A 7,421-nucleotide genomic window follows, 5' to 3' on the forward strand; every position below is an offset into this window, starting at 1 on the left:
AAGAAAACTACCTACAAAAAAGTCCTGGACCAGATGGGTTTCCAGTAGAATTCTACAAAATATATAAGGTGGAACTGATACCAATCATATTGAAAGAATTCCAGGCAAATGAGAAAGATGGAACTCTCCCCAAATCATTTTATGAAGCTAACATCACATTGAAACCCAAACCAGGTAAAGATCCAACAAAGAAAGAGAACTACAGGCCAATATCCTTGAAGAACATACATGCCAAAATTCTCAAGAAGATCCTAGCAAACTGGATCCAACAACACATCTCAAAAATCATCCACCATCACCAAGTAGACTTCATCCCCGGGGTTGCAGGGCTGGTTCAACATCCGCAAGACCATAAATGTAATTAAATACATCAACAGATATAAAAACAAAAACCACATGATTATATCATTAGATACAGAAAAAGTTTTTGATAAAATCCAGCATCACTTCTTGATAAAAACACTTGAACGCCTAGTTATAGATGGAACATACCTCAAAATAGTAAGAGCCATCCATGAGAAACCTACAACCAACATACTGCTCAACAGACAGAAATTGGGACCATTTCCCCTGAAAACTGGAACAAGACAAGGATGCCTACTTGCACAGTTCCTTTTCAACACAGTTTTGGAAGTCTTAGCTATCAGATAAGAGAAGGAGATCAGGGGTATCCAAATAGGAAAAGAGAAAATCAAGTTATACCTCTTTGAAGATGACATGATTCTATACTTCAAAAACCCAAGTGAATCTGTCAAAAACCTCCTTGCACTGATAAAGGACTTTGGCAAAGTCTCAGGGAATAAAATAAATGTGCAAAAGGCAGTCACATTTCTATACAGCAACAATAAACAAAAAGAAACCCAAATAAAAAGCACAATCCCATTCACAATAGCCACAAAAAAAAAGAGAAAGAAATACGTTGGCATCTTCCTAACCAGAGACATGAAAGACCTTTACAATGAAAACTACAAAATGTTCCCCAAAGAAATCAAAGATGACACAAACAAATGAAAACATATTCCATGTTCATGGATTGGAAGAATCAACATTGTTAAGATGTCCATCCTACCCAAGGCAATCTACAGATTTAATGCAATACCCTTTAAATTACCAGCAGCATTCTTCTCAGATCTGGACATGACAATACAGGAATTCATATGGAAACATAAACAACCTTAAATAGCCAAAACAATCCTCAGCAAAAACAAAAACAAAAAACAAAGTAGAAGGTATCACACTCTCAGACTTTAAACTTTATTATAAAGCTACAATAAGCAAAAAAGCCCAGTACTGGCACAAGAACAGGTATATAGACCAATGGAACAGGATAGAGATTCCAGAAGCAAAACCTCAATTTCCCAACCAACTCATCTTCAATAAGCCTCCACCAACCACTGGGGAAAGGAGAACCTATTCAGTAACTGGCTGACCACATGCAGAAGATTAAAACAAGACCCCTACCTATCACCATACACAAAAATCAACTCCAAATGAATCAAAGACCTAAATGTAAATCCTCAAACTATAAGAACCTTAGAAAATGCAGGAGACCCCCTTATGGAAATTAGAATTGGCAACCAATTCCTGATCAAAACTCCAAGTGCCAATGCTATAAGTGACAAGATAGACAAGTGGGACCTCATTAAACTGACAAGCTTCAGCAAAGTCAAAGAAACCATCAAGGGAGCTGGGAGACAGCCCATAGAATGGGAAAAAATATTTGCCAACTGTATGTCTGACAAAGGCCTAATATCTAGGATTTACAAGGAACTCAAATGTACCAAAAAGAAAAAAAAAAAACAGTCCCATTACAAAGTGTGCAGAAGATATGAATAGACACTTCTCAAAAGACATACGAACGGCCAACAGATACATGAAAAAATGTTCAGCCTCACTAGTCATCAAAGATATGCAAATTAAAACTACACTGAGATACCACCTGACTCCAGTCAGGATGGCCATCATCGATAACTCAAAAAACAACAGATGCTGGAGAGGACGCTGGGAAAAGGGAACACTTCTACACTGTTGGTGGGAGTGTTAACTAATACAACCTCTGTTGAAAACAGTTTAGCAATTCCTGAAAGATCTAAAAATCGACCTTCCATATGACCCTGTAATCCCCCTACTCCTGGAGGAACTCAAATCACTCTATGAAAAAGATACTTGTACACGTATATTTATTGCAGTATCATTCAAAATAGCAAAAACATGGAACCAACCATGCTGCCCACTGAAAGAGGATTAGATTTTTAAAATGTGGTACATAGGCTGAGGTGAGTGGATTGCCTGAGCCTGCAGGTTCGAGACCCGCCTGGGCAGCGAGACCTCATCTCTACAATAAATCAAAAAATCAGCTGAACGTGGTAGTGCATGCCTGTAATTCCAGCTACTCGGAAGGCTGAGGCGGAAGGATCGCCGGAGCCCAGCAGGTCGAGGTTGGGTAACAGTCTGGCAACAGAGTGGAACTCCAACTCAAAAAAAAAAAAAAAAAAAATGTGGTACATAAACATGATGGAATATTACTCATTCATAAAGAAGGACAAAATTATGAACTTCACAGCAACTTGGATGGACTTAGAGTCTATAATACTGAGTGATTTGTCATGGAAACAAAGAACTGAGTAACACATGTTCTCACTCATAAGCGAACCTAGAATAATTATCATAATACCATATGAAAAGCATTGGCAGTAGTGGGAATCTGTGGAGGGTGGGGAACACACCTCATCAATAAGGGTATCTGTATAATGAACATTTGTATATCTAACCCTGAATTATATGCCACATCTTTAAAATTTTTTAAAAAATTTTAAATGTAAATCTGTGGCTCAAGGTGCATTCACGGGAAAATTGTCAAGGAAACAAACAGCAGGTATCAGCAGGTGTGACAGGGAGAATTATAAGATGGCTCTATGATGTTAACACCCTGTTTCCTCTATGATTACATTATGGCACACAGCAAAAGGGATTTTGCAGATATAATTAAGATTACTAATCAGTGACAGGGAAATTGTTCAAGTAGTCTTTACCTATCATATGAATCCTTTAAAGGCAAAGTATTTTCTCCAGCTAGTAATGAAGGGAAGATAGAGAGAAGATACTCATATGAGAGAAATCTTCCACTGCATTGAAGATGGAGGGAGCCATGCAGAAAGAACCTTAGTGTAGCCTATAGGAGCTGAGAACCACCCCAGTCAATAGCCAATAAGAAATGGGGACAACCAAAACCACATTGAGATACCGCCTAACCCCAATAAGAATGGCCATCATTAATAAAACAAACAACAGATGCTGGCGAGGATGTGGAGAAAAAGAAACGCTTCTATACTGCTGATGGGAATGCAAACTACTGCAAACTCTTTGGAAAAGTGTGGCAATTTCTGAAAGAACTAGAAATTGACCTTCCATATGACCCAGCAACCCCTACTGGGAATATACCTGGAGGAACTCAAATCACTCTACAAAAAAGATACCTGCACATGCGTGTTTATTGCAGCACTATTCACCATAACAAAAACAAGGAACCACCATGCTGCCCATCAAAACTGGACTGGATAAAAAAAAAAAAAAAATGTGGTAATATACAATGGAATATTACACAGCCATAAAGAAGGACAAACATATGGACTTTGCAGCAACTTGGATGGATTTAGAGCCTATCAGACTCAGTGATCTATCACAGAAACAGAAAACTGAGTACCACATGTTCTCACTCTTCAATAGACCTTGAGCAATTATCATAATACTATAAGAAAGGGATTAGCAGTAATGGGAAAATGCCAGGGGAGGGAAAGTAGGATTGGCAGTAGTGGGAAATGGCCAGAGGAGAGGGGCACACCTTATCAACAAGGGTACCTGCATAATGAACATTTGTATACCTAACTCTGAATTTTACCTCACATCATTAAAATTTTTTAAAAATTTTTTAAAGAAAGAAATGGGGACATCAGTCCTATAACCTCAAGAAACTAGATTCTGCCAACAACCAAATGAGCTTGGATGCAGCTTCTTCCCCAGAGCCTCCAGAGGAAAATGCATTCAACTAACAACTTGATTTGAGGTCTGATGAGACCCTAATAAATGTTAATAAATGGGTAATGCTTTAAATTTATGGCAAGTTGTTTCACAGCAACAGCAAGCTAATGCAACAGGCAAGTGGGTAGACATATACTGACATTATGAAACACTATGAAGAGCTTCACAAACACCACTGCAGCCTAGAAGGGCTAATGAATCATGTGACTAGGGGCCAGAAGAAACTAGAGGCCTGTCAATGTAAGGCTGAAAAGAAATGTAAGGATTGCCAAGGTATGCCTTTTTATGGGGACTTAGCTTTAACAACTCAGTAGAGTACTAACTTATAGCTTCCATTTCCAGGCTAAATAGGGCATATGTATATGAACCAGAAAACATTTTTATTAATACATAGATAAGCTTAAAAGGAAGGGAATCCCTGGGTGTCAGAAATATAAGAAAAATCAAGGCCAAATCAGAAATCAGGAGCTGACATTGTGGGTTGCCCACAGGAATTTGAAACCTGAATACAAGCCCTAGAAACTAGGGCTGGGATTTCAATGGCCACTTTGGAACAGGCCACAGGGACTAAGCTCATTTGAGGAAGGAATGAGCCTTGAAGAACTGTTCCATAAAAGAATCCTGCCTATCAGCTAAGAAAATAGAAGAGATTGTTGCCATCTTTGCAGATCCTTGAAGTAAAAAAAAAAAAAAAAAAAAATTACCACAGGGAAATTGGAACCCCAGCTCTGCTCAGTGTGCCAGTGTAGAATCCATATTAAACTACCGGAATAATATGGAGACTAGCCGGAGATACTAATGAAAAACTGATCTCAAACTGCTGAACCTTCTGCAAAACGTTGCAAAATCTGTCTGGAGGGACACTTCCCACCACAGAGCACTGTTCTGTTTCTCCAGCAGAAAAACAACACTCACTGAAGAAGAATCAGCCTTAAAAAATGTAATACACACTAGGGAGCAAACCAATATAAAGGAGAGGTAGCAGATGTCACAAATAGCAAGAACTGGAAGTAAAAAACACCTAAAAGACTGTATCAAATAAGTATGTTTGAAGTGGTGAAAGAGACTAACATGGGGAGAGGAGGCAAAAATCATAATAAAATAACAAGACAGTAAGTTTGTTTTAAAAGAGTATAGTTTAAAGTATCCAGATCAGAAGTTATATAATTAGAGATAAAATCATTGAATTTTAAAATTCAATAAACTGAAATGGAAGTTATATCTGAAGAAATAATTCAAAATGCAACTCAAAGAAATAAAAAGTTGGACAATACAAAAGAATAACAGTCATGAAGTAATAAATGGTCCAATACATATCTCCTGATGGCTCCAAAAAGAAATAACAAAAATAATTGGGAAGAGGCAAGATGTGAAAAGGTTAGTTATAAGATGAATAAGTTCTGGTGATCTAATGTACAACATGATGAATTGTATACTTAAAATTTGTTAATTTGTTAAGATCTTAAATGTTCTTACCAAACATGAATGAACAAACAAACATAACTGTGAAGTGATGAATAGGTTAATTAGCTGGTTTGTGACAGTCATTTCACAATATATACATATATCAAAACATCCCACTGTACTTGGTAAATACAACTTTTACCATGTACTTTGTAAATGTAACTTTTGTCAGTTATACCTTCCCAAAGCTGAGGGGAAAAGATGTAAAGAGATAATGACCAAGAATTTTCTAGACTGGATGAGAGACAAAAATACTCGTATCCAATAATACAAGAAGTTCTGAGCAGCATTAAAATAAACCTATTCCTATACTGACTAAAATCAAACTGCAGAACACCAAAGACAAGGAGTAGATCTTATAAAGAACCACAGACAAAAGACAGATTATCTTAAAAAGGGACAACCATTAGACTGACAACAAGGTTTTCATCAGCAATGAGATAATAGATTTAAAAAATTAAAAGTATTGAGGGACAAAAACTGCCAAATGAGAACTTTAAACTTACTAAACTGTCCTTCAAAAGTAACAATGAAATAAGAGGAGTTTTTTTTTTTTTTTTTAGATTAGAAAATACAGTTTATTTAAAAGTAAATTAGAGAGAGAAAGAGAAGATTCACCTCCCCAAGGTCAGGGAAGGGGCCAAAGCCAGGAAGCATGGCAAAAGCCATAGCTCAAAGAGCACATGACCACACCAGAGTCTAGCAAGGCAATGATCCAAAATAAGAGTTTTTAAAGATAAGCACTTCATTTACTACCTATAGAGACCTATAGAGTCTCACTAAGAGTTACTTTTTTTAAGAAACCAACAGGGAGGGAAGGAAAAAGCATTGATAAGTTAGAAATTGACTAACATGTTGGTAAATCATAATAGAAATATTATTCAAACTAAAATGCTAAACAAGAATAAACTGAAAGAATAACAGAGGAGGAAACTAAAATTTAAGCATATTAAAGTCATATACTTTGGAGAACAGAAAAATTTATTAACTTTAGATTTTGCAGGGAGGAAAAGGCTGCAATTTTAAAAATTGACACATAATAGTTGTTGTTGGGAGCCAGCCGTGGAGGCCTGCCTGAGTGTTAGGGATCCAGGCAGGCTGCGGACCCTGAGACCACCAGGCTGGTTCAGAGCTGAAGACCCATTCCCTCTTCCTTTCCTTGTTGTTTAGCATTACCCACTGGTAGGGATTTTAACGATCTAAGCATGAAGTTCTGAGACTATGAGAGGCATGGCTGACTCTAGGGATCCATTGTTCCCGCTTCTCACAGACTGCGGTTTCGGCTTTAAACTTAACACAGTTCAAACTCAGATCACATTTGGGAGTCTTATACGTGATACAAGCTTCTTTATAAGATTTAAAAATATATTTGTAGAATTAGTATATACATTTAGAGAGCTGTTTCCAGCATGAGATGGTTATCTAGGGTTACCAGAAATGGCCCAGCACGAACTTTGGACTGGGCCACATTCTTTAGGAGCTGGTCTGACCTACAATTAAGAGTTTTTTTATAGTACAGGTAAAGTTAGCACAGAATAGAAAGGTATTAGGATTTAAGTCAGTCATTAGGTGTTGGGTATGCATAAGTTTTAGAAGTTACTGATAATTAGGATTTTATGATATTAAAACTGTTGTATTGCTTCTGAGGAACGTAAACCAAGCATAAGGAACAGTGAGATAATTTTGGGATTGTCTTTCCTCTTGCTTGGGGAAAATGCCTGGTGGGCGGGGATGCCCCCCCACCTGGCTTTGTGTTCATGTAAACTCTTGTGATTTGATTAAGATTGTCCTTCCTCATGCTTGGGGGGAAACGCCTGGTGGGCGGGGATGCCCCCCCCACCTGGCTTTGTGTTCATGTAAACTCTTGTGATTTGATTAAGATTGTCCTTCCTCATGCTTGGGGGGAAACGCCTGGTGGG

The sequence above is a fragment of the Carlito syrichta genome, unplaced genomic scaffold (assembly GCF_000164805.1).
Source record: "Carlito syrichta isolate Samal-C Ts95f unplaced genomic scaffold, Tarsius_syrichta-2.0.1 Scaffold304018, whole genome shotgun sequence".
Taxonomy (NCBI): domain Eukaryota; kingdom Metazoa; phylum Chordata; class Mammalia; order Primates; family Tarsiidae; genus Carlito; species Carlito syrichta.